The sequence below is a fragment of the Artemia franciscana genome, chromosome 17 (genome assembly GCF_032884065.1).
Source record: "Artemia franciscana chromosome 17, ASM3288406v1, whole genome shotgun sequence".
In the NCBI taxonomy this organism is placed as follows: Eukaryota; Metazoa; Arthropoda; class Branchiopoda; order Anostraca; family Artemiidae; genus Artemia; species Artemia franciscana.
Genome location: NC_088879.1, coordinates 3,278,931 through 3,306,261, shown reverse-complemented (window position 1 = coordinate 3,306,261; position 27,331 = coordinate 3,278,931). Strand labels below are relative to the sequence as shown.

General features: G+C 33.5%; 1 protein-coding gene and 1 long non-coding RNA gene across 2 annotated transcripts in view; one reads left to right on the top strand and one right to left on the bottom strand.

Moving 5' to 3' along the window:
* LOC136037695 (uncharacterized) overlaps positions 1 to 27,331 on the top strand; it is a gene marked incomplete in the record, with an annotated part of 547,833 nt that overhangs the window by 37,571 nt on the left and 482,931 nt on the right.
* Positions 1,520 to 27,036, bottom strand: LOC136037688 (uncharacterized). The gene is made up of 4 exons (XR_010620017.1): positions 26,921 to 27,036; positions 23,407 to 23,509; positions 5,206 to 5,341; positions 1,520 to 1,967 (listed from the first exon to the last, which is right to left on the bottom strand). It is a non-coding gene; the product is annotated as an uncharacterized LOC136037688 (long non-coding RNA).

The window sequence follows — 27,331 nt, the reverse complement described above, 5'->3', positions numbered from 1 at the left end:
AACCAAATAATTTATCTGAATCTATTGAAGAATGGTCTCAAGAGATGCTACAATTATTCAAGGTCCAATCTCATCATGAAAATATATCTGTAAAAGCTGTCCTCCCCAAACTCTTTCATCAGAACAAATTTATGAGGTCACTTGCTTTGAATTGTACTAAATATATTACCTACAGGACTGTTCATGATTAACATTCCCTAATAAGTTTAAATAACAAATATATCCCTGTGAATCGAAATTTCTACTCTCAGCAACCAATCAGGCTTAAAATAGACCTATAGTTACATTGTGCTGTATCTCAATCAGAAAACACCCAAGCATTTGACTGTAGTCACCAACATTTTTGACAATAAAATTACCCTATTTTTACCAGTGAACAATAAAAGGTCATTAGTTGACACCAAGTTGCTGAAGAAACTACATGAAAACTGACATTTATTTTACGTCTTAGGTAATTCCAAACCAAGGCTTACGCTCAAAGATGAGGTTGACAAAGAATTCATTAATCTCTTATCAGAGCTTTGTTTAAATTTAACTGAGAGTGATGTTCTGCTGCTAGAAGTATTTTAGGAACAGACAAAGTTAAATTGTTCACTAGTGCGTGCCATAGCAGGCAAAAACAAGGGGAAGAAACTTAAAAGGAAGTGTCCTTCAAGTAGGCAGTAGCTTCTTTGCACTTATACAGCCGTTAGTTGCTGGACTTTTAAAAACTATTTCCTAAAAAATGGCTAATCCCTACAAGCTGACACCATATAATGGTTTTTCAGTTTGACAACAACACATCTGAGATTATCAATACAGCATAGACGTCCATAATCAAAACATATTAAATTCATTGGTTCCGCATTGCCAACTTTTTGCCATTAAATGCATAAACCGAATCCTCTAAGTTAACAATCTTAAACCAAATAGACTACGCTGAATGAAGATATCGAGCACAAAAAAAAACAAACGAAAAAGCCATAAATATGAAGTTGCGCAACTCTCATTTAACTCCCCCAAACAACTAGCGGTGTTGGCTCTTTAATGAATACGGAACATATTTTCAACAGAAATTATTCTTTCTCCGATGGTTTTTCAACATATTTGAGAGAATAAATTATTTTAGTCATTTCATAATAATATTATTTCGCCATTAGTAAGCATATAGATACGGTAAATTCTGGCATTTCGACAAGCAAGATCGCCTTTCCAACTTTTATCAAGGTTCACTCTATATATAAAAAAGCCTAGCTACATTTTTTTTAAGTTTAGCATTAATCCGAAAATATAAAATGGTGGGTCCAGAAACAGATCTGTCGAAACTGTTTTTGAGAGATAACCACAAAACCAGTTTTCCTTTATGACATCCCCATCTTAAAAGGGGATGTTTAAACTTATAAGTATCCAACACATGTTCGTGTATAATAAGTGATTTTCATTAATTGTTTTGATGAACGCCGTTTTGTATTTTATCTGTCTTGTACTCCGTTCCTATGAACTATCCCTAACTCTAGGATCAACAAGTAGTTTGCAAGAATGCAAAGAAGCAATATTTTATTGATTTAATTTCTGGTAAAATAAGGGGAAAAAACTGGTCTTGAATGTTGAGTCAGGAAGGGGTTCCTTGGCAGGAGCAGAGGCCTCATAATTGCACAGCTTCAATGAGCAGTAAATTCGTTAGGTGAAGGATGAGCAAAAAAGAATATTGATCAGAAAATTTTTTTAGGGTTCTATTTTTTTTTGTAAAATATGAAAAGGTGAGAGAAAGAAAAATACACACGAATTTTACTGAGATTCTATTTAACTTAAGGTTTAGAACCCTTGATTTTTTATTTATTTAAACTTTAAAATTATAAGAAACCAGTTCTGTTGCACTGTCTTTTTATGTAAAAATAAGCGTCTATACACAAAAAGACGAATGCAACAGAAAACAGGCTTATACAGAGTTAGAAATTTACTGCCCAGCAGCTACTTTACTTCATTACCTAGAAAAAAAGAGGAACGTCAATCATTTATAGACAATAAATACTATGTTTTTCCGACCTAAAAAATTTATAAAGGGATAAATTTTGAAGACTGGCTAAATATATTACAAGAGCGAAAACCTCAAGGTGGTTGGGATGCTAGGTCAAGACCTTTTTTCCCTTACTATTAACAAATCCTTAGACTTTCCTGGCTCATTTTGTTATGTAGAATAAACACACATCCGTGATCTGTCATCTGGCAAAAACAGCTAAATTCCATGTTTTTACAGAGAAGCTGGAAACTTCTACAGTTTGGTGTACCAGTACTCTGGTACACCAAATCTGATCGTGTGGTTTTCGTTAAGATTCCTGGAATTTTAAGGGGTATTTTCCACCCCTTATTTCAGAAATCGGGTAAATTTTGCTAGGCCCGTAACTTTTGATGGGTAACACTAAACTTTATGAGACTTATATATCTTAAATCAGCATAATAATTGAATTCTTTTGATGTGTTTGTTGATATTGAAAATCAGTTTTTAGAGTTTTGGTTACTATTTTAATCTTTCAGTTCAAAAAACTTATTTTCCCAAATTTTGATTTCTGATTGTTAATCAGATCATGCCATATAATCCAGCTCCCTCAAGGTGGTTTCAGGCACCATCCTCTGTCCCCACTCTGCACCCACCGACACTCTTTCATAACTAATTATTGAAAAAAAACAAAAAAACTTATAATTCTTATTAAACAGCCAGTCTGCTTCAGGAGTTACTCTTAAACAATTGGGACGAAAAATTCAAAGCTTACAATTAATTAAAAGTATACATATGCTAAAGTTTATGTATACTATATACTAAACTATATATGTATGCTATATACTGAACTATAATAAGGTATACGCTATAATTTCTGTCCATTTTAAGTTTTGATGTTGCTTCTTACTTCCAGTTAAAAAATAACTTTTTTTTAATTTAATTTTTAATTGTGCTCTCAAATAATGCCGGGAAATCTGGCTCCTCTCCATGAAAAATCCCTTCCTCCACGGAAAAACTCCACCGTGGAAAGCTCCTTTCATATGAAAAAAAACTCCCCCCTCCAGGGAAATTCCTCCAAGACAATTACATTCTGGCTGAGAATTCCACCCAGAAACTTTCTTGGGGCGATCTCAGGTGAAAAATATTTCTTGAGCACTTTCATTTGAAAAAGACTAATTTCTGATTGTTTTTAACATCAGACCGGTAATCCCCTACGTGAAAAGTTTCCCAACAAAAAGCCAGCAAAAGAGTATTTTCTAACATTGTTTAGGGAGGGGGAGGGGGGTACAAAAGAAACTTTTAAAAACGTATCGAAAATGTGAAATTGACATCTACGCCCTTAAGATTTCTGGTTTACACTGTTATTCTGAACTTAAGAATAACGCTAAATCCCAAAATGAGCAGAATCTACTCCATACAGGAGGGGATTGCCCCTTTCTTGTCCTCACCTCCACTTCAAGGTCAAAAAACTTAGCAATGTGCTCATTCCATCAGAAATTAATATTTCTAGTCCTTTTTTGTAGTCCAAGGGGATTGGGGACCAACCAGCTACGTGGGGATGATACTTTCCACGGGGAGGAGGTATTTTCCGTTTTTTCTGGAGAAGAGTATTTTCCGTAGGGGATTATTTACCGCATGTTTTTTTTTTGGGGGGGGGGAGAGGGGTTAAACACCAGCCAGCAAAAAAGGAAAAGAAAAGATAGAAAAAAAGGCCGCTAATATCTTTAGATGCGTCAAACGAGACATGCTCAATGCTGGTAAAAGCCAGAGTAAAACAGAAACGTCTACAATTAGAAAAAAGGAATTGTAATTGACCAAGTGAAGAAGAGAAGGTGAAAATCAGAATTGCTCGTCAGTAAAACTAAAAGTAATTAAAATATAACCTGCATTAGGCTGGACTCTTTTTACCTGGACGGGATTGGAGTAGCTCAAATACATTTGGTTTGCTTTTTTTGTGCGGGAGGGGGAGGGGGGTCAATTGTTTTTGGTTTTCCTTTTTTAAAAATCTTGTTTCTAGTTTTCTTATCTCCCACTGTTCTTGAGGTTCCATACTTCCAGTTTCGTATTGCTTTCGTTCTTATTTTTTTTGTACTATATGAATGAATAAATAAATCTTAAAACGAATACAGCTAATATTGAATATGTAAATCAAGTTTAAAATGAACAATTTTTTTTTACTATTGTAGAATAAATGAAACCAAAACGAACAGAAACTAAATAAACAATCATAGCCAACAAACATACAACATGTGCTAACATAAATGAATGAATAAATTTTGAACTGATTGGGTTTTCAGCAGTTGACATAATTATAAGTTAAATATTAAGTTTAACCTTATTTCTTCCTGAGACCGATCAAGACGAATTTAGTTTCACTATAAGAATTTAGCTACTACCTCATTTCCTAAATTTAGAAATCTAAAGCCTACTACGTCATTGGCAATTCACTGGAAGCGAATTATATCACAAATATTCTCTTTTCCAGTCATTACAGCATTCAAATGAAAATACATATTACAACTATTAAAATTTTACTTATTTAATTTTGTTTATTAAAGAAAATTACTTTTTCAATTTTATTTATTCAATTAGAGTTAAACCTTTAGCCTCCTTATATTATTAAATAAAAAAAAAAATGTTTTTTTTTAACTGAAAGTAAGGAGCGACATTAAAACTAAGATTTGATTTGTTATGCAATAAAAAACAGGCAAATCCATCTCATTAAATTTTTAATGTAAACTTTAATTTAATATTTACCACACAACTACTTGGATATATTTGAGATAATTAAGACGGTCAGAATCCACTTTTGTTTTTGAAACTATAATAAAAACATTTCTATAACATTTTGTGCAAATTTCAGTTTTAGATTTTTATATGTTTCAAAATGAATTCTAAATTTATAAAAAATATTCTTTTTATACGCTAATTATGTTTTCTTTATTTCTTTTCGGTTGTTATTGATTGAAGTCAAGCAGAGTTTAATTATGCAAAGCGTATCAGCTAGCATAAAGTACTTCAGATAAATATTGTCGTGGTTGGAAAGAAAAGGGCGCCTGAAGCCTTAATATGTCTGACTTTTAAAAGCATGGGGGGGGGGCCTTTGAGGAATTATTCACCTCTGAAGAGCATCCATAAGTATCAGGCATTGAATACAACACAACCACCAGATCAAATGCTTGATGATTAACAAAAATGATTAACAAAATTGTAAGAAAATTGCTTACCTTTCCCTATTTCTTGTACAACCATAAAATTCCAAATTTCATTAAAACTCATCCCAATGCAGATGGGGGCAAGAACTATAAGAAATCCGGGTAGATACATCTGACCAGGCTTGCCACTCAAATAAAAATGGCCAAACTAAAAAAGAAAAAAGAAAAAAACTAAAATTTGACGTAAAAAAAAAAAACGAAAGTAAAACCTGTAATAAAAAAAAAAAAAAGGAACACCAGAGCAACGCGAAATCAGGCTTGCAGTTCAAAGAGAAAGGGCCAGATTAGGAATGTCAAATTCATGTCATGAGTTCAATCCAAATATGACATAGTGTTGCCGGGACCCAGAACACAAGGGACAATGAGAATAAATATATAGGTGCCTACCTTGTGCCATGCTGGGGCCCGAAAGCACGCGGTGGCAAAGACCGGGTCTACTGTTAGAACACAACAGACAATGAGTATTAATATATGGAAGCCTGCCGCGTGTCATACTTGGGCCCGTTGGCGAAGCCACCGTGACCCAGCACTGTCTGCGGTTAAAACACAAGGGACAATTATCCATATTTAGAAGCCTGCCGTGTGCCATGCTGGGGCCCTGCGGTGAAGCCACTGCGACCTAGCTAGTACGTAATAAAAATATAAGAATATAGAAGTTTGTTACGTAATTTAATTCTTAAGTTACGTATATTTATTACTAATAAAAACATTCATTAAAATTGAAAGATTTAGTTGCCTTTTTTGGTAACCAAAAAATTGGAGGGTAACCAGGCCTCCTCCCCCATCCCTCTTTTCTCAAAATTGTCTGATCAAAACTAAGCGGAAGCCATTTAACCAAAAAAAAAAAAAAAATTAATATACAAGTTTCATTTTAATAATTTATATGCAGAGCCAAAATCAAACATGTATTAATTCTAAAACGTTCAGAAATTAAATTTAAAAAAAACTAGTTATTTTAACTGAAAGTAAGGAGCGACATTAACACTTAAAACAAATAGAAATTACTACGTGTATAAAAGGGGCTGTTCCCATCTCAACACCCCGCTCTTTACGCTAAAGTTTTTTACTGTTTAATAAAGTAGAATTAAAAAAAGAGTCAAACTTTAGCATAAAGAGTGGGGCGTTGAGATGGGAACAGTCCCTTTCATACAAGAAGTAATTTCTTTCGTTTTTAGTTTTAATGTCGCTCTTTACTTTCTGTTTAAAAAAAAAAACTAGTTTTTTTATATCTAACAGTTTGTGGTAACAAACTGCAGCAAGGAGCAGCCCAGCTCAAGAGTAATCGAAACTCGATGCCAATACTTACATCAAAAGAATTGCATTTTAATGCTGATTTAAATATATAAAATAAAACTTAATATATAAAACTTAAAGCTGATTTAAAGCTTAAACTAAAAGCTGATTTAATATAAAAACTTAATATATAAAAACTTAATATATATATAAATATATAAAATAAACCAGCATTAAAATGCGATTCTTTTGATGTAGCTATTGGTATCAAAATTCCATTTTTTAGAGTTTTGGTTACTATTGAGCCGGGTCGCTCCTTACTACAGTTCGTTACCACGAACTGTTTGATAAGTTTCATCAAGATTAGTCCTACCCATCAAAAGTTACAAGCCTGAGAATATTTGCCTCATTTTGGAAAATAGGGGGAAATACCTTCTTAAAACTCCTACAATCTTAACGAAAATCACACCATCACATTCAGCGCATCATAGAACCTTATTGTAGAAGTTTCGAGCTCCTATCTACAAAAATGTGGAATTTCGCATTTTTTGCCAGAAGACAGATCACGGATCCATTTTTATTTATTTTTTTTTCTCCAGGGGTGATCGTATTGACTCAGTGGTCCTAGAATGTCGCAAGAGGGCTCATTCTAACAGAAATTAAAAGTTCTAGTGTTTGAAGTGACCAAAAATTGGAGGGCACTTAGGCCCCCTCCCACACTAATTTTTCCCTAAACTCATCAGATCAAAATTCTGAGATAGCCATTTTGTTTGCCATAGTCGAATAACTTAATAACTATGTCTTTGGGGACGAATTACTCCCCCACAGTTCCCGTGAGATTGGCAGCAAGTTCCAAACTTTGGCCTGTGTTTCAAACAGTTTGTGGTAACGAGCTGTAGTAAGGAGCGACCCGGCTCAATAGTAGCCAAAACTCTAAAAAATTGAATTTTGATATCAATAGCTGCATCAAAAGAATCGCATTTTAATGCTGATTTTAAATATATAATTTTCATCAAGTTTAGTCTTACCCATCAAAAGTTACGAGCCTGAGAAAATTTGCCTCATTTAGGAAAATAGGGGGAATACCTCCTAAAAGTCGTAGGATCTTAACGAAAATGACACCATCAGATTCAGCGTATTAGAAAACCCTACTGTAGAAGTTTCAAGCTCCTATCTACAAAAATGTGGAATTTTGTATTTTTTGCCAAAAGACAAATCATGGGTGCGTGTTTATTTGTTTGTTTGTTTTTTTCCCCCAGGGGTCATCGTATCGACCACGTAGTCCTAGAATGTCGCAAGAGGGCTCATTCTAACGGAAATGAAAAGTTCTAATGCCCATTTTAAGTGACCAAAAAAATTGGAGGGCATCTAGGCCCCCTCCCACGCTCATTTTCTTCCCAAAGTCAAATGATCAAAATTTTGAGATAGCCATTTTGTTCAACATAGTCGAAAACCATAATAACTGTGTCTTTGGGGATGACTAACTCCCCCACATTCCCTGGGGGAGGGGCTGCAAGTTACAAACTTTGACCAGTGTTTACATATAGTAATGGTTATTGGGAAGTGTACAGACATTTTCAGGGGGATTTTATTTTGTTTGGGGGTGGGGCTGAGGAAGGGGGCTATGTTAGAGGATCTTTCCTTGGAGGAATCTGTCATGGGGGAAGAAAAATTCAATGACAAGGGAGCAGGATTCTCTAGCATTACTATAAGAAAACAATGAAAAATAAACATGAAAACGTTTTTTCAAATGAAAGGAAGAAGTAGCATTGAAACTTAAAACGAACAGAGATTATTACGCATATGATGGGTTTTAAAAATACTTTAGCATAAAGAGCGAGGTATTTAGGAGGAAATAAATACCTTGCTCTTTATGCTAAAGTATTTTTAGTAATTTCAACTATTTATTCTACGGCCTTTTTGATTCAGGGGTCATTCTTAAAGAATTGGGACAAAACTTACGATTTAGTGTAAAGAGCGAGGTATTAACGAGGGTACATACCCCCTCGTATACATAATAAAATATAAGGTTATGAAAGTTTGTCACGTAAGTTAATTCTTAAGTTACGTATATTTTTTACTAATAAAAACGTTCGTTAAAAATTAAAAGTTCTAGTTGCCTTTTTAAATAACCGAAAAATTGGAGGGCAACTAGGCCTCCTTCTCCACCCCTTATTTCTCAAAATCGTCTGATCAAAACTAAGAGAAAGCCATTTAGCCAAAAAAAGAATTAATATACAAATTTCATTTTAATAATTTATGTGCGGAGAGCCAAAACCAAACATGCATTAATTCAAAAACGTTCAGAAATTAAATAAAAAAAAACTGATTTTTTTTTAGCTGAAAGTAAGGGGTGACATTAAAACTTAAAACGAACAGAAATTACTCCGTATATGAAATGGGTTGTCCCCTCCGCAATCCCTTGCTCTTTACGCTAAAGTTTGACTATTTGCCACAATTCTACTTTTTAAAACAATTAAAAGCTTTAGCGTGAAGAGCGAGGGATTGCGGAGGGGACAACCCATTTCATATACGGAGTAATTTCTGTTCGTTTTAAGTTTTAAAGTTGCTCCTTACTTTCAGCTAAAAAATTTAGTTTTTTTTTATTTAATACGTACATAGTAATGGTTACTGGAAAGTGTACAGACGTTTTCAGGGGGATATTTTTTTTAGAGGGGAGATTTGAGGGTGGGAGGGGGGACTACGTGGGAGGATATTTCCAAGCAGGAACTTCTCATGGGGTAAGAGAATTTCAATGAAGGTTTTCTAGCATTATTTGAAAAAAAAAAACAATGAAAAAATAAATATGAAAAGTTTTTTCTACTGAAAGTAAGGAACAGCATCAAAACTTAGAACAAACAAAAATTATTACGCATATGAGGGGTTTAGCTCATTGTAATACCTCACTCTTCAGGCTAAAATATTTTTAGTAATTTCAACTATTTACTCTATGGTCTTTGTAGTTCAGAGGTCAATCTTAAGGAAGTGGGACAAAATTTAAGCTTTAGTATAAAGAGTGAAGTATCGACGAGGGGTGAACCCCTTTGTATACGCAATAAAAACATACGAATATAGAAGATTGTTACGTAAGTTAATTCGTAAGTTACGTATTATTTTTGCAAATGAAAACGTTTGTAAAAAATTTAAAGTTCTAGTTGCCTTTTTATGTAATAAAAAAAATAAGAGGGCAACAAGGCCTCCACCCTCCCTCCTTTTTTCTCAAAAACTTCCGAATAAAATTATGAGAAAGCCATTTAGCCGAAAAAATTAATATGAAAATCTTGTTTTAATTATTTATATGCAGAGAGCCAAGAACAAAACATGCATTAATTCAAAAACATCCAGAAATTAAATAAAAAAAAAAAAACAAGTTTTTTTTTAATGAAAGTAAGGAGGAACATTAAAATTTAAAACGAACAGAAATTACTTCGTATATGAAAGGGGCTTTTCCCCTGCAGCCTCTCGCTCTTTACACTAAAGTTTTTTTTTAGTTTTAAAAAGTGGAGTTGTAAGAAAGAGTCAAACTTTAGCGTAAAGAGCAAGGCGTCAAGAAGGAAAAGGCCCTTTCATATACGAAGTAATTTTATGTTATTTTTAAGTTTTAATGTTGCTCCTTACTTTAATTAAAAAAAACTTTTTTATTTAATTAATTTAAAAGAGGGATCACTCATGCACAATCTACTCGGTATTCTACAATGCAAATTTGACACAGAGGCGGAGCGAAACAAAATTCAGCCAATGCCAAATAAACACTTAATGATTAAATGCTTTAACCATTTGAGACTTAAATACTTGTCATTTGCTACTAAACTAAAAAAACAAAAAAACTTCTACAACAAGGTTCTCTTATACGCTGAATCATGGAGGGCAACAAGGCCTCCACCCTCCCTCCTTTTTTCTCAAAAACTTCCGAATAAAACTATGAGAAAGCCATTTAGCCGAAAAAATTAATATGAAAATCTTGTTTTAATTATTTATATGCAGAGCCAAGAACAAAACATGCATTAATTCAAAAACGTCCAGAAATTAAATAAAAAAAAAAAACAATTTTTTTTTTATGAAAGTAAGGAGGAACATTAAAATTTAAAACGAACAGAAATTACTTCGTATATGAAAGGGGCTTTTCCCCTGCAGCCTCTCGCTCTTTACACTAAAGTTTTTTTTTAGTTTTAAAAAGTGGAGTTGTAAGAAAGAGTCAAACTTTAGCGTAAAGAGCAAGGCGTCAAGAAGGAAAAGGCCATTTCATATACGAAGTAATTTATGTTATTTTCAAGTTTTAATGTTGCTCCTTACTTTAATTAAAAAAAACTTTTTTATTTAATTAATTTAAAAGAGGGATCACTCATGCACAATCTACTCGGTATTCTACAATGCAAATTTGACACAGAGGCGGAGCGAAACAAAATTCAGCCAATGCCAAATAAACACTTAATGATTAAATGCTTTAACCATTTGAGACTTAAATACTTGTCATTTGCTACTAAACTAAAAAAACAAAAAAACTTCTACAACAAGGTTCTCTTATACGCTGAATCTCATGGTGTGATTTTCATTGATTGTATGACTTTTAGGGGTTGTTTTCCTCTATTTTCTAAAATGAGGGTAATTTTCTCAGGCTCGTAACTTTTGATGGGTAAGACTACTCTTGATGAAATTTATATATTTAAAATCAGCATTAAAATGTAATTTTTGATGTAAATATTCGTATAAAAATTCCATTTTTTAGAGTTTCGGTTACTATTGAGCCGAGTCGCTCCTTATTACAGTTCGTTACCACGAACTGTTTGATAGCCAAAAGCAACATGTCGAGAATTCTACCAAAAATTTGTTGTATGTTCGTAATTTTTGTAATGTTTTGGGTATGAAATATTATAGTAATTCATTCCTTCTGGTTTTGAGTTTAATAGGGTCCTTTAGGTTGAGTTTTAAAAATGTCTATATATGGAAAGTTTATTTTCTGTAATAAATAAACACTAACATCTTTGGTATCACAAATATTAATTTCTTCAATTTGACACTGAAAGATTTAATGGGCATCCCTATGGGACCACACGAGGTGGACCAGTTCTTTTGGCAACCATAATAAAACTCATGAAAGTTGGACCGTATATTAGTAAAGAAGGCGCGGGGGAGAGTATTTAAAATGGTTGAAGTCAGACACCAATTCTTATTTCATAATATGGAGAATAATTGTACTTAACACATTTTGAATGCAGACCCGCCATAATTTAGCCCCCCCCACCCAATGTACAAATATATAGCCCTAATTTGTTTCTAAAGTAGGGAAAATACTAACAAAAAAAAAACGGTTTGTCTTTCAGTTATTTATGTTTTATTTAGTTTCTACATACAGGCAAGTGAAAACTTCAAAAAGAATGAAAGGAATTTGATTGACTTTGAAAAAAGACAATTCAAGTTTTACGAGAAAAGGGAGAAAGAACTAAATAATTTCAAGAATTGAAAATTTTTATAACCTATGAAATGTTTGACTAAATGTTTCAATTCTGGATGAAAACATCCTTGTTTCCTTTCTATAAAATCCTTTCTCTAAGTAAAAAAATATAATTAGTAATAATTTTTTTTTCTTCAGTGGATTTACCTTCCGCGTTTGTTTAATTTTGATCCTTTTTCTGGATGTCCTTAATATTTCCTTTAATTTCAGTAAAATATTGTACTTTGACACTGTTTAACACACAAAAATAGGTATATATTTGATTTTTTGATAACTGATCATGAGCACAGTTTAATGTTATATATTCTCACTACTGTGATCATGAGGAACACCACTGAAGGCGAAAATTTTTGTCAAATATCTACCTAACGGAAAATACTTTTGTAAAAATAGATGGCAGTAAAAAGCTGAAAACGGGTTTATTAACAGATGTAGAATTTAATAAATAAGTTTCGCCTTCTTTCTCTAAAACTACTATATTAAGGTTATCTTAAGAGATGAATTTAATAAAAAAGAACGATTATTTCTACCATATGGATTTTTTGACAGAATTTTAAATTCTATTTCTTAAACTGATATTGAAGTAACTTGGCCATCTTATTTTTTAGAATATAAGTTATTGATTTACATGCTGGTTTACGTGCAGGTTTGCAAGGAGAAACATAAAACAATATGATAGGCAGCATCGCTCTATAATAGCTAGAAATATAATAAAAACTTTCAAAGAAGCTAGTTAGATTCAATGAAAGTTCTAGTGCTCTTTTTAACATTAAATAGAAAAAAAAAGGTTGTTTTTACTGAAAGTAAGGAGCGACATTAAAACTTGAAACGAACAGAAATTACTTCGTATATGAAAGAGGCTGCTTCCTTATCAACGCCCCGCTCTTTACGCTAAAGTTTGACTCTTTCTCTCAATTCTTCTGTTTAAAACAGTAAAATACTTTAGCGTAAAGAGCGGGGTGTTGATGAGGAAGCAGCCTCTTTCATATACGAAGTAAAAAATATGATGAAAATATAGTATTTCGATGAAAAAATTATGGTAACTACGACGAAGAATTTTGGAAAGTAGGCCGTCTAGAACGCATGATTTTAAATACCTAACCACCACCATAAAATAAAGATTTTAGTTAAGATATACCTGTATAGGTACCATTTATCTCTCTCAGGCTAAGCTGATTACCCTGAGTGGACAGAGGAAAACCGGTTGAACTACATATGAAAACAGTGTTGTCAGAGTAATCCGTTAGTACCCCCCTCACCCGGAAAACAATCCCTATGAAGTTTTGACCCAATCCTAAACCAATAATAAGCCCTTTTCCTTTAGTAAAACCTATGCCAAATTAATTTACATTCTATTAGGCCTTTGCCCCAGGGACTGTTGGGGTTATGTCATTCTTAAAGACATATTCATCAAGATATTCCACTATTTGAAATAATAAGCATCTCAAAACTTGTATGGGACATTTTAGGGGTTATTAGATATTGGATAAACAAAAAGTGCTTGGGGGGCAGGTTGCCTTGTTCTAATTTTTGAGAATAAAAGGTTCAAACAAGATGATACCTGTCTGCCTTTCAACATGCCAGCCTTGAAAAACTTGTTTTGTGCAAAAGTTTTTAATATTAATTTCCTTTCATTTTTTATAACACTTGGCATTTGCCAGATGACATAGCGATCGCCATTTCTGTCTGCTTGTCTGTCGGTCCCGGTTTTGCTAGTTCGGGCATTTCCAGTTAAGCTAGGACGATGAAAGCTGGCAGGTGCATCAGGGTCATGACTATATTAAATTAGAGTCGTTTTCCCGATTTGAAAATCTTGGGGGGAGTAGAGGGACGATTAATTAAGAAAAATCAGAAAAATGACGTATTTTTAACCTACGAGTGGGCGATCAGATCTTAATGAAATTTGATATTCAGAAGGATATAGTACCTCACAGCTCTTATTCTAAATCCCGACCGGACTCGATAAGATTAGGGGGAAGTTTGGCAAAAATTTTGTGCAAAAAGTTTTACTAGGGATTGAATTTTTGTCAAAAGTGTCGAAAAAAGATTGCTCAAAAACATGCTCAAAAACAAAGGTCCTTGAATTTGAACGGGAAGTATTTTCAAAGACCTTGAAGACTTCGGCGTAAAGAATGGGGATACGGAAAGAGTAGGCTAGTCTAATAATTTCTATTCATTTTAGCTTTTAATGTTGCTCCTTACTTTCAGTTGATTTTTTTTTTTAATTCAATGACATTAAAAAGCGACATGAAGATTTTAACTTAAAAACTTCTATAAATTAAACTTTCCTATATATGAGAGAGGCTGTCGCTTTAAGTTTGACTTTTGTATCGCAATGCTTTAAGAATGAACATTCTAGCATAAAACCAGTGATAAAAAGCTGCGATTTAAAAAAAAAAATGCAATTTTCAATTTTAAAAAGATGCTTCATGGATGATAAGACTTATTTGGTTACATTTGTCTAAAGCAAAAAAAAAAAAAAATCCTCAAACAGTTCGTGGTAACGACCTGTAGTAAGGAGCGACCCAGTTCAATAGTAAACGAAACTCTAAAAAACGGAACTTTGATGCTAAAAGATATATCAAAAGAATCGGATTTTTATGCTGATTTTAAATATATAAGTTTCATCAAATTTAGTCTGTGTCATCAAAAGTTACGAGCCTGAGAAAATTTGCCTTATTTTGAAATATAGGGGGAAACACCCCTTAAAAGTCATAGGATCTTAACAAAAATCGTGCCATCGCATTCAGCGTGTCAGAAAACCTTTGAAAAAATTTAAACCTTTGAAAAAATTTTAAGGTCCAATCTACAAAATGTGGAATTTCGTATTTTTTGCCAGAAGACAGATCACGGGTGTGTGTTTGTTTGTTTTTTTCCCATGAGTGATCGTATCAACCAAGAGGTCCTAGAGTGTTGCAAGAGGGCTCATCCTAACGGAAATGAAAAATTCTAGTGCCCTTTTTCAGTGACCAAAAAAATTGGAAGGCACCTAGGCCCCCTCCCACGCTCATTTTTTCCCAAAGTCAACGGATTAAAATTTTTAGATAGCCATTTTGTTCCACATAGTCGAAAACCATAATAAATATATCTTTGGGGACGACTTACTCCCCCACAGTCCCCGTGGGATGGGCTACGAGTTACAAACTTTGACCAGTGCTTACATATAGTAATGGTTATTGGGAAGTGTACAAGCGTTTTCAGGAGGATTTTTTGGTTGGGGGGAGGGGTTGATAAGAGGGGGATATACTTGGGGAACTTTCCATCGAGGAATTTGTCATGGGGGAAGAGAACAAAGAATTTGTGGTTTGAACATCTCAAAATAATTATTGTGTTTTTAACTCCAACAAGCTCGTCCCCAAAGATCTGTTTTTAAGTCAGAAGACAGATCACACACCCGTGATCTGTCTTCTGGCAAAAAATACGAAATTCCACATTTTGTAGATTGGAAAGCTCGTATAATTATAGAAAACACAAGGAAAACACCTTAATAAAGGAGAATTTCGGTAAGCATATGCTGTCAACTTAATGCTTGCATTGCAAGAGTACCCATGAGCTGATATATGAAGACATTATAATCAGAAATGTTTCAGAAGACATTATAATCAGAAATAATCAGAAATAATCAGAAAAAAAACTAAAAAAGGTAAAAACTACAAAAAAAAACTAAAAAGAAAAAAAACTAAAAAAGCTAAAAAACTAAAAAAAACTAAAAAAAGGTAAAAAACTAAAAACTAAAAAAAACTGAAAAACTAAAAAAAGGCAAAAACTAAAAAGAGTTTTGGTTACTATTGAGCCGGGTCACTATTTATTTACAGTTCGACACCATTAACTGTTTAATTACCCATCAAAATCTAAACAGAGATCATTGAAATATTGATCGTTGTTTCTGCATTACCAGAAGTATTGTATTTATAAAACTTCACAGTTTCATGAAATGTATTTAAATATATAGAAAATACTTGTTTAGCTAGGGTAAAGGGCATGTTTAAAACTTAAAACAAATATGGAATATTCTGTATATAAGGGGGACTACCCCCATTCTCAACACCTTGCTTATTAAACAAATTTTTTTTTCTGCTTTCAAATTATTTTTTTCCAATTGCAAATTTTCTTAATAATTTCGGGAAAAAAAACTTTAGAGTAAAAAGTAAGGACCTAAGAGGGTGACATTCCCCTTCAAATAAACAATAGTCTGTTCAAATAGGTTTCATATCTGTTCCGTGCTTTCAGTTGAAAACCTCTTTTTTTATTTAATTTCTGATAGTTTTCCAAATCATAGCTAGGCCTAACTAAGATATAATTTGACCTGTAGGTCCCTTAAATCCCTGGTTAGGCTACTTACTTTCAAAATTTGTAAATTAATAGTTATACGTTGATTCAGGCACGTACTCAGGAATTTTTTCGGGGAGGGGCCAAAACCTTCGAAAAGGCAGATATAAAGTAGCACTTTTTTATTTAGTAACTAAGTAAATGCAAAAAGCACGTATATCGGAAAATACGGATTAACTTTAATCTGTAGTATTGTAGCAGATGGGGGGGGGGAAGGAGACTGAAGCCTCAAAAATATGTTTTAGGCTCAGGTTATGTTCATATGATATAGAACCAGTGATTAATCTATTATATCCCACTGAAAGGGAAATTTTAGGGCTAATAGTGCAATATGGGTGCTGTGGGGGGTAGTCCTTCTATTGCGAATACGTCGATTTTAATGAAAAATGGTAGTTTCCAAAATTGATCCATTAAAAGCTGTACTTTATCCTGAAAAGGGGGGATGAACGCCCTAATATCAAGGATAATTTTATTTTGCTGTGGAAAGCACTCTCTTTACAAAAAAAAAATAACAGTAAAATCGCTAATTACTTCAAAGAGGGTAAAAAGTAAGACAGAAAATGGGTTAATAATTGGGCAGTGACTTGACCAGATAATTTCATGCTGTAAAATCCCCATGAAAGGCTTCACACATGTATCTAGATTCTTAATAAATGTCCTATTTTTGCCAGAAATCCCAAGAAACCATGGGGGCAAAGGCCCTCCCCCTCCCTGCGTACGTGCCAGCGTTGATTATTAAATCCTACATTTAAATTTGCAAATTAAATTTTGGATAGAATTTGAATATACTTCAAAAATTGGCAGTGAATAGTAATATTGATGAAAAGTCCTAGCTAATATTATTTCTAAAGAACTTCGGTTGGATGAAAAGGTGTATTATAGTTTGTATGTATGGCAATTTTGTGAGACCTCTGATCTTCTATATAACTGAAGCCCTCACAGCCTCTAAAATAGTTTTTTTATTGATAAATATTTACATAATTTTTTTAAATGTACTGAAGTACATCATATAAATAAAAACAGAAAAATATTACCATTTAAAATTACTGAAAACTAGGTTCATAGCAGTATTTGCCACCCCAAAGAAATTTTATGGCAGGGCTGATGATGAATTGCCTTGCTTATTCTACATCTGTGCCGATAGATATGGGAGTATAAAATATTAGCTGTATGGAAAAACATTTTAACTAATTTCTAGTCCCCCCTACCTCTTTCAACATTTATTTGAAACCTCATGAAAAAGTAAGCAGTTTGCCCATTAAAATACATTTTGTTTGAATTTACCCTACCCCTACCTAAGAAATTACTCACCCCTCCCTCTTCATTAGAGTTGATACGCAATTAATGATCACCAAACGTAGCCTAATTTCATTACAAATAAAACAAATCAACTTGGTTGAATCCGGTACTGCCACCATGTGGTATTACTTCTTTTATAACTTGGAAGCCTAAAATATAGTTACTGATATTTTTAGATAGATTGGCTTCTCAAAATTTAAATGGATTGCAAATTCATCCTTTTTGATGTAAAGTCGTAGTTAGGTGCCTTAAAGCAGCTAAACTGTCATCCAACCGCCACTTCTATTTTGGCACCTGCTCCCCCCTGAAAAAATTTCTGTTGGCACCCTTGCAAATTAGCCTCAAACGTCAACAGTAGAGTTCTCTGATAGCATTGGGCTGAATTGTTCCTTATTTACAGTTCGTTACCACGAAGGGTTTGATTTGACTTTTTATCCCAATAAATTAATAACAAGTCCTGAAACACAAGGGCCTGATATCAGAATCAAAAGCTTTTTTGCTATTTTAAGCACACAAAAAAACCTAAATTTTGTCAATTAGGATCAAAAGCTTTCTAAATTGTTGGAAAAATAATTATATAAAATTATATAAAAAATTAGTCACAAATTTAGGAGATTAGAGATTTTGCCAAAAATTGAAGAAGAAATTACAGATTTATAATACACCCACTCTCGATTAGTAAAGTAAAAAAAAACTTTTAGAATTTATTAAACTATTCATTTATAGCAATCTCTGTCGTTTTTCTGTCATTTTGCTCTTTTATTTGCTGATTGTGATATAGTTTAGCTCTACGCTCGGAAAACTATTTTACCTTATTTCTACTGATTATTGGTTTAATGTCGCCATTTACTTTTCTTTAAAAAATATTTGTTTTAGAATTTTTGTATTTATTTACAAAGTCTACAGTCGAGTTCTGAATATAGGGAAGGGTAGGGACATTGAACTCCCTCTCACCACTGCCAAAATGTTAGACCAACTCGTTAAAAGTGATAAAAAATGCAGAGTAAACAAATTTCAATGTGTTTTCAAAAAACAATGTAGCCCCCTCTTTAAAGAAAAAAAGTAGTGTCGCCATACTTTACAACTACTTACTACTCAAGGCTTGTAGTTGTGATTGACCTGATTCAAGAACAATCAGATCAGGCACGGAGAGAGAACCAGCTGGTGCGATGTTATGCTATAAGATAAAGGTGTAACAGCCAGCCCCAAAGCTCAGTTAGCAGCCTCCCCCCCCCCCAGATAAAATGTTGCTTGTTACAAATATCGTGAAAACCACGATAGGCTCTACAGATTAATTGTCTACATAAAAGGATACTTGTTTTTAAAGCATATCCTTTGCCTTTTTGGTAGTAAGATATCAAATATTGTTCCCTTTCTCATTGACTGGAGGAAATCGGCCCCAACCTTGCCATCCCCCTCCTCTCTTTATAGCAATAGACAAGGGATAGCTAAAACTTTTATGGGTTAATATCAGTAATTATTAGAATACTTAATATTTTAGACATTCCAAACCCATAGCATAGTGTGAAAGAAATAAATAATGTAATTTAAATTTATCTAAACATAACTAAAACATTGTAATAAAAAAAGGGGGTAACCATGATATTCCTTGCTCTTTACGTTAATATTTTTTACCGCATAAAAAAAAGTTTTCATACTAATTAAACAGCATTTGTGTTTCATGAGTCATTCTTAAAGAATTGGGACAGAAATCAAACTTTAACATAAAGAAAGATATATTGTGGAAAGGATAGCCTCCCTCGTAAGACAGCTTTTTTAGTTATAAGTTTTAATATTGTTCCTTATTTTCAGCTGAAGAATTTTTTTACCTAATATCCTATTTTTTCCAAGTAATGCAGGGGAATGCAACTGCACGGAAAATTCTCTTCTCGAGTGATAAGAGGCAAGTAAAAGAATTGTTATTGCTAGTATCGACTCTAAAAATAAGGCATCTTTCTTGTCGTTGATGGCTTGCAAATAGAGAAAGGGTTAAACAAGCTCTTATCCATACCGGGCTGAAGCTGAAGGGTAGTGCTTCCCAGGTTGGGGAAGTTACTACGAGAAACAGAGACACCACCATTTGTTGCTTTGAGAAGGCTGACTTCTTCGAAAAACTGACTAAAATATTAAGCCCGAGGGACTCAAAAATTTTTCGGGTTTGCTGGCAACGAGCCTTTGTGGTCTGAGCCTTTATTGAGTTTTGTGAGTCAACCAATTACAGACGACTTCAACGAGATCAGTGAATTAAATAAATCTATCCACTCATTTAATAAGCCATTTTCCTCACAAGACTGTTACTTTTGAAAAGTCAGAAGAAATGTGAACTCTAATGAGTTTTTATAAAATGTAAGTAACGTTTGCTGAATAGCCGAATACTTCTAGGAAATCTGAAAAAGGCAAATAGTAACTGATAGACAATAGAGTCTTGACTTGAAGCAGAAAACTTGATCAGCTTTCTAGTCTGAAATCAACCATGTCTACTCATATTTAGTATAGTAATAGTTATTCAATTTATAATAATGTCAGCTTGCTTAAATTCTTCGCCTGATACAAAAGTAAATGTTAGACTAGAAGATCTTTTGATATAAACTAACTAATTAAAAGAAACATAAATGCATATAAAACGGGTTTCCTCGGCTACGATGTGGATATAATTCTAGATATTGGACACCGACGCTTGTCCTTTTCGAGCAACCGTCTAGGGCTAAACGGAGGTTGTCTGTGGTTGGTTTGGGACGAAGTCCTAATGAAAGATTAAAGGAAAATTGAAATTTACTGGGAGGTTGTAAAGATGAATGATTTTAATAGATTAGGATGGAGGAGGGGCGTGCGCAACTGTATTGGCCTCAGGCAGCTTGTTGCTGTGTTGAGTTGATATTAGTAGTTTATGCATCGCTGCAGAGTCAGAAAAGTTAAATTCTTGTAGAAGGGGAAAATTTATGCCATGAAATTTTGTGGAAAACCCGGACTTAAGGACACCATGCAAATCCATGATAATAAAACTTCGAGGGTGGAAACATCCCTACAAATGCGTAATATTTCCCCAGGCATTCCCTAATCAAACGGTTCGTGCTAACAAACTGTAGTAAGAGGCGACCCAGCTCAATAGTAAACGAAACTCAAAAAAACAAAATTTTGATACTAAAAGATACATCAGAAGAATTAGATTTTTATGCTGATTTTAAGTATATAAGTTTAATCAATTTTAGTCTTTGTCATCAAAAGTAAAGGGCCTGAGAAAATTTGCCTTATTTTGGAAAAAAAAAAGGCGAAAACACTCCTTAAAATCATAAAATCTTAACAAAAATCACATCATCGTATTCAGCATATCAGAGAGTAGCATAACAGCATATCAGAGAATAGCATAAGGGGCGTTGCCTCCTTAACGCCCCCTCTTTACGCTAAAGTTTCTTACTGTTTTAAAAATAGAGTTAAGAGAAAGAGTCAAACTTTAGCGTAAAGAGCAAGGCGTTGAGGAGGAAAAGCCCCTTTCAAATACGGGGTAATTTCTACTAATGTTACTCCTTACTTTCAATTGAAAAACTTCTTCATGTTCATTTTTTCATTGTTTTTTTTTTATAGTAATGCTAGAAAACTGTGCGCCCTTTTCATTGAATTACTCTTCCCCCATGACATGTTTCTCCAAGGAAAGATCCTCCCACATAGCCCCCTCCCCTCAACCCCACCCTCCAAACCAAAAAAATCCCCCTGAAAACGTAAGTACACTTCCCAATAACCATTACTGTACGTAAACAATGGTCAAAGTTTTTAACTTGTAGCCCCTCCCCCAGGGACTGTGGGGGAGTAAGTCATCCCCAAAGACATATTTTTATGGTTATCGACTATGTGGAACAAAATGGATATCTCAAAATTTTGATCCGTTGACTTTGGGAAAAAAATGAGGGTGGGAGGGGGCCTAGGTGTTCTCCATTTTTTCTGGTCACTTAAAAATGACACTAGAACTTTTCATTTCCGTTAGAATGACCCCATAAGATTATATCAATAGTTAACAAAAATTTACGTTGGTACCAAGATCTGTTTGACTCTTTCTCTCAACTCTACTTTATTAAACAGTAAAAAAATTTAGCGTAAAGAGCAGGGCGTTGCAAAGGGAACGATTTTGAGAAAAGACGGGTGGGGGGAAGCCTAGTTGCCCTCCAATTTTTCGGTTACTTAAAAAGGCAACAAGAACTGTTCAGTTTAAACGAAAGTTTTTATTAGTAATAAATATGCTTAACATAAGAATTAACTTACGTAACGAGCTTCTATATTCTTATATCTTTATTATGTACTAGCTGGGTCCCGGCAGCTTCACCGCTGGGCCCCAGCACGGCATGCGGTAGGCTTCAATATATGAATTCTTATTGTCCCTTGTGTTCTAATGCAGTTTTTTCAAAGATTTTTGATTATTATTAAAGCAAGTCAAATTTTTAACAATGATATCTATTAAGCTTCAAACTTTGGATTTCTGTGGCAGAATGGCACCAAGAGGAAGACACTGAGTTTGAACTATAGAGTAAACCACATAAGGGCCGGGGTCTAAAACATATAGAATAGGAGTCTAGGTACTCTCTCCCAAAAAATACAAAATTTATCTTTCTATGTTTTTAAGACTATTCTTACAAAAAATTTACTCGAATCTCGGTATTTTTCAAGCAGTTCTTAACAAAAGGTTGTTATGAATGAAGTTCTTTGAGAAGCACTCAACTAGGCCTACTTTAAAGTCTACATATGAGCACGCCTACTGTCAAATAGTACCATGTTTTGTCCAATTTCTTTATTACTAGGCTGCTGCTACTAACAAGAGGGATCATTTTATCGGATATCAAAAGTTATAATGCCCTATTTGAGTAACAAGTGATGACCTTTACCCTTTGCTAACATATAGTACTGGTTATTGGGAAAGTGCAGATATTCTCGGGGATAGGTCTGGTGGAGAACTTTTTGGGGGAAGGGCATGGGAGGAAGAATTGGATTTCCTAGCATTAATTGAAAAACTATCAGAAATTAAATCAATTTCTGTCTTGTAATTCTGTCTGCCAAAAATCTCTTCAAATCATTATTTAATTTTTATTCTGTGCCCAGTAAGACTCAATTCTACTCCTTAACACACAAATTTGTATTTATAAATTATATTATAAAACGAACAGAAATTACTCCGTATAGAAATGGGTTTTCCCCTCTGCAATCCCTCGCTCTTTATGCTAAAAATTTTAATTGTTTTAAAAATTAGAATTGTGGCAAAGAGTCAAACTTTAGCGTATAGAGCGAGGGATGGCGGAGGGGAAAACCCATTTCTATACGGAGTAATTTCTGTTCATTTTAAGTTTTAATGTTGCTCCTTACTTTCAGTTAAAAAAATTTGTTTTTTTATTGAATTTCTGAACGTTTTTAATCAATGCATGTTTTAATTTTGGCTCTCCTTGGAGGAATAATTAAAACGAAATTTGCAGATTTTTTATTTTTGGCTAAATGGCTTTCTCATAATTTTGAGAAAAAACAGCATGGGAGGAAGCCTAATTACCCTCCAATTTTTTGGTTAATTAAAAAGGCAACTAGAACTTACCCATATTAACCATATCTATTTAAAATTCCCTATCACATACTTGCTGACTAGCCCCTGACAAATATTTTGGCCCAAGCCACCAACATTCCAGAATAAATGAGTGGTAATACTATGTGATAAATCTATCACTCCCTCTTTCTTCCTCTATAATATATCCTCTCCCTCTCTCTTTCTCCTTATATAGCCTATATATTAACAGAATATACAATGGAAAAAATAGAATATTAAGACCTAGAAACTTTCTCTTTAGGTATTAAAGACCCACCTCTCAGTACAACGATTCGATATACTATCTTTGATATACTATCGAATTACTACTGATTGCTCATCTTACCTGCATCAATAATATCTCCATCCTGTTAATCAAAAAAAGATTTGCGACATCCAAACCACCATGTCGCTACATCTCTAGGAAAGGCTGAGTCTCCTTTATCCACCTTAAAAAAATATTTGGGACCAAATTAAGAGAATATTAAATCAGAAGTAGAATAAAGGTTGCATTTTCTCAACTTTGGTTAGTGATATTTTTCAATGTCATAAAACACAGATTTTTTTTTAAATAAAGGAGTAATTTTCTGATATGAAAGTAAGGCTAGAATTAACTAATTGGAAAGACATTAACCAAGGTGACGTGTGACTTTTAGGACACCTTTGCAACCACAAATAGTTCTTTTGTTGCCACCAGGCAGATTTATATTTCCCTAGCAAGCGTCATAGAACATTTTTTAAGGTAAAATCCTGCTCTCTTTGGGTAGGGGACAGTAGATTGATTGATTACAAGTTAATGCAGCCAATTTATAGAATCTTAGCTGCTATCTATTTCTATTATAGTACCCGTTAAATGCCTACTTTTCAGTTCTTTTTACGCTGAGCACATCTTTTTATCTCCTTTGGATATTCTTCCTCTATATTTACAAGCAAAAAATGTCAATATTATTCTTAATTCAATAGTCTAGTACTAGATCACCCCACCTCTCTCTTTATTCCATCTATCTAATCCCACTATTTTATAATCTCTGAATGATGGATTTAATATATAGCTTTAAATAAGTATCTTGAATACAAAACATGTCAATATTATTCTTTGAATGTTTCACCCTTGGGGAATTCTGACTGCTTAAGTTGTCATAATTTTCAGTTTTTGTCATGGTCATCATTTTTTTGTCCTTAGAGCATACTTATTTGAAGCTATATATAAATCCATCATTCAGAGATTATAAAATAGCAGGATTAGATAGATGGAATAAAGAGAGATGGGGTGATTATTGGAATTAATAAGGAAATCAATTATATCACAATTTGTTTGTCAATGCAGGAAGGTTATCAAATGGAGGTTGTTGGAAGCAAACTAAATCTTAAAAATAAAATGAAGCTGAATATATTCAATACTAATATACCAGACAGTAACTTACTCTGAAGTGACCATGAAAATTATAGATACAGTGCCTGGAGAGGAGAAACTATTGAATATAGGAGATTTAAATATGCACAATGGTCTTTGGTGTGGATGTGGAAATGATGATAGAAATGGAAAAACAATCCAAAGTTTCACTCCAAAAGTTTCAATAATAAGTGATAATGAATGTACCCAATATAGTGATCATTTTCCCATTTTGGTAGAGATTTCTCTAGATAATAGTATATACACAAATTATGAAGAACCTAGTAAAGTTAATTTGAAGAAAATTAACTGGGAAGCTTTTAAGAATAAATTACAAGAAATAGACGTCAAGTCACAAGTGAACTGTTATGAAGATGTCAATGGGAAAATAGAGACATTTCAAAATTCACTCTTAGGAATTGCACAAGAACTGACTAAATAGTAAAAGAGTTCCTAGTCACTGTAAACTGAGTTTCAGTGGAACAATGAATGTACAATTGCAAAGAAACAGTTATTAGAGGTAAGAAGAAGGTACATGCAGTTCCCAAACTTTCTAATGTGTCAAAGACAATATGCAGCCTTTGGTCATCATTTATTGGGTCATCTGCTGTATTGATCCAACCAATCCCAATTAGATAAAAACACATATATTTAGAAATTTATTCAAATTTAAAATTCTTTAACTTAATCATGACAAACCAGTACTGGTAAAATTCTAGTTCAGTGACTTCTTACTATCTTGGAAAGCAGTTAGGTTAGAAAAATGAAACTTTCAGGGATGGGTAAACAGGCTAAAGTATATCCCAGGAAGGTATTTTAGAGTACCCACATCTACTCCTTCCCCCTCTAGAGGGCCCTGAAATTTGCCTACATGACAGGTCAATACCTATTGCAATTTTGACAAAACACTTTTTTACCTAAATTTTCAGCTACCAGTTGCTTTTTCTCTGCCTTTAGTTCTGAAAATGCAATATCTGTTATTTGAGTAGAATTCTGAGCCATATCAAAAATTTTTTCCTCAAAATTTAGGAAATGTATTAGCATTTCTTTAAAACCTTATAAATGGGATTGAGCAATGTGAAGCTGAAAACAATTTTGTTGTACTTCATTCAAGCAGAATATCTATTTTGCAAGGTTTCACTTTTATAAAACATATATTTTTAAAGGTCATCAAAGATTAGGACCCTCTAGAGGGAAAGAGAGTGGAGTTAGGTAGTTCAGAATACTTTCCTGGGACATAATTTGGCTTGTAAACCCATCCCTGAAAGTTTCATTTGGTAAAACTCTAGTTAATTGACTTCTTGCTATCTTGGAAAGAGTTTAGGTTAGGAAAATGAAACTTTCAGGGATAGGTCTACAGGCTAAATTATGTCCTGGGAGGGTATTTTAAAGTACCCACCTCTACTCCTTCTCCCACTAGAGGGCCCTGAAATTCGCCTATATGACAGGTCTATACCAATTGAAATTTTCACAAAACAACATTTTACCTTAATTTTCAGTTACTAGTTGCTTTTTCTCTGCCTTTAGTTATGAAAATGCAATTCCTGTTATTTGAGTAGAATTTGGAGCCATATCTGTGTTTTTTTTTTCAAAATTTAGGAAATTATTTGCATATCTTTAAAACCTTATAAAAAGGAATTGAGCAAAGTCATGAACCTGAAAATAATTTTGTTGTACTTCAATTAAGCAGAAGATATATTTTGCAGGGTTTTAATTTTATAACACGCATATTTACAAAGGTCAGGGCCCTCTATAGGGAGGAGTGGAGGTAGTTGCTTCAAAATACCTTTCCAGTATAAAATTTAATCTGTAGATTCATCCCTGAAAGTTTCATTTTCTTAACCTAAACCCTTTCTGAGATAGCAAGAAGTCAATTAACTAGAATTTTACCTTCCCAACCTAACCCCTTTCCAAGATAGCAAGAAGTCACTAAACTGGAATTTTACCTTAATGCTTATTACACCTTAAAATTGAATCTATAATAAAACAATAAGTTTGAAAGTTTGATGCCATAGACATAGACAGACATGTTTTTATTTTCATCCATGATTGGATGAAATGCCAATGATTTAACCCATTTAGGGACCAAAAAACTGAAGAGAAATTTGTTATTTTCAAGGATATATAAAGTGCTTAAAACAAAATGTAAACTAAGCAGCCAAATTTGTAAATAACAAAAAAAAAGCATGAAGTGGTAACCTATAGGCCTACTCTTTATTTTAAAGTAAGAAATATAGACTTTCCCATATTTACCAATAAGCCATCTGTTTTACTTGATCGAGAATAATTAATTTAGATTCAGTACGCAATGCAGGGTATATATTTGCACATTAATGGGGTGGAGTCTGACCTCTGTTAATATAGGCTAATCATACACACAAAGGCCAGCAGCTTTTGTTAACCATAGTATTCCATTAAAACAAGTCGACTATACATCTATAAAAGGTACAAAGAGCTTCATACTTACCAGTTTTATTTATTTTACTAGTCTCAGCCAGCCAAATGGCTGGCTGAAACGGCAGCCCAAGTGCTAATACAAAATGTCGGAAAGCCTGATGATGGTGATGGAGGAAATATTGGACCAGAGTTGCAACGTTTTCTGTCTCTGAATATGTTCCCTGAGTATCGTAAATGTCAAACTTAAGCCCTGCCTTAATTGATGTGTCGGCTTGCCTTTAATTGGTTGATTAAATAAGCCGTGGCTTTTTGACTTAAATATAAAGAATTGTCAATTTATTCATATTAGCAAAATGAATCCTTGTCAATTCTATTTTCTTTGAAGCCATCCAATCCTCTTTGTGAATAACGAGTGAGATATTTTATTTACGGTGAACTAAATTTCAGCACCCATGCTAAGAAATCTGTGGCTAGTTAAGTA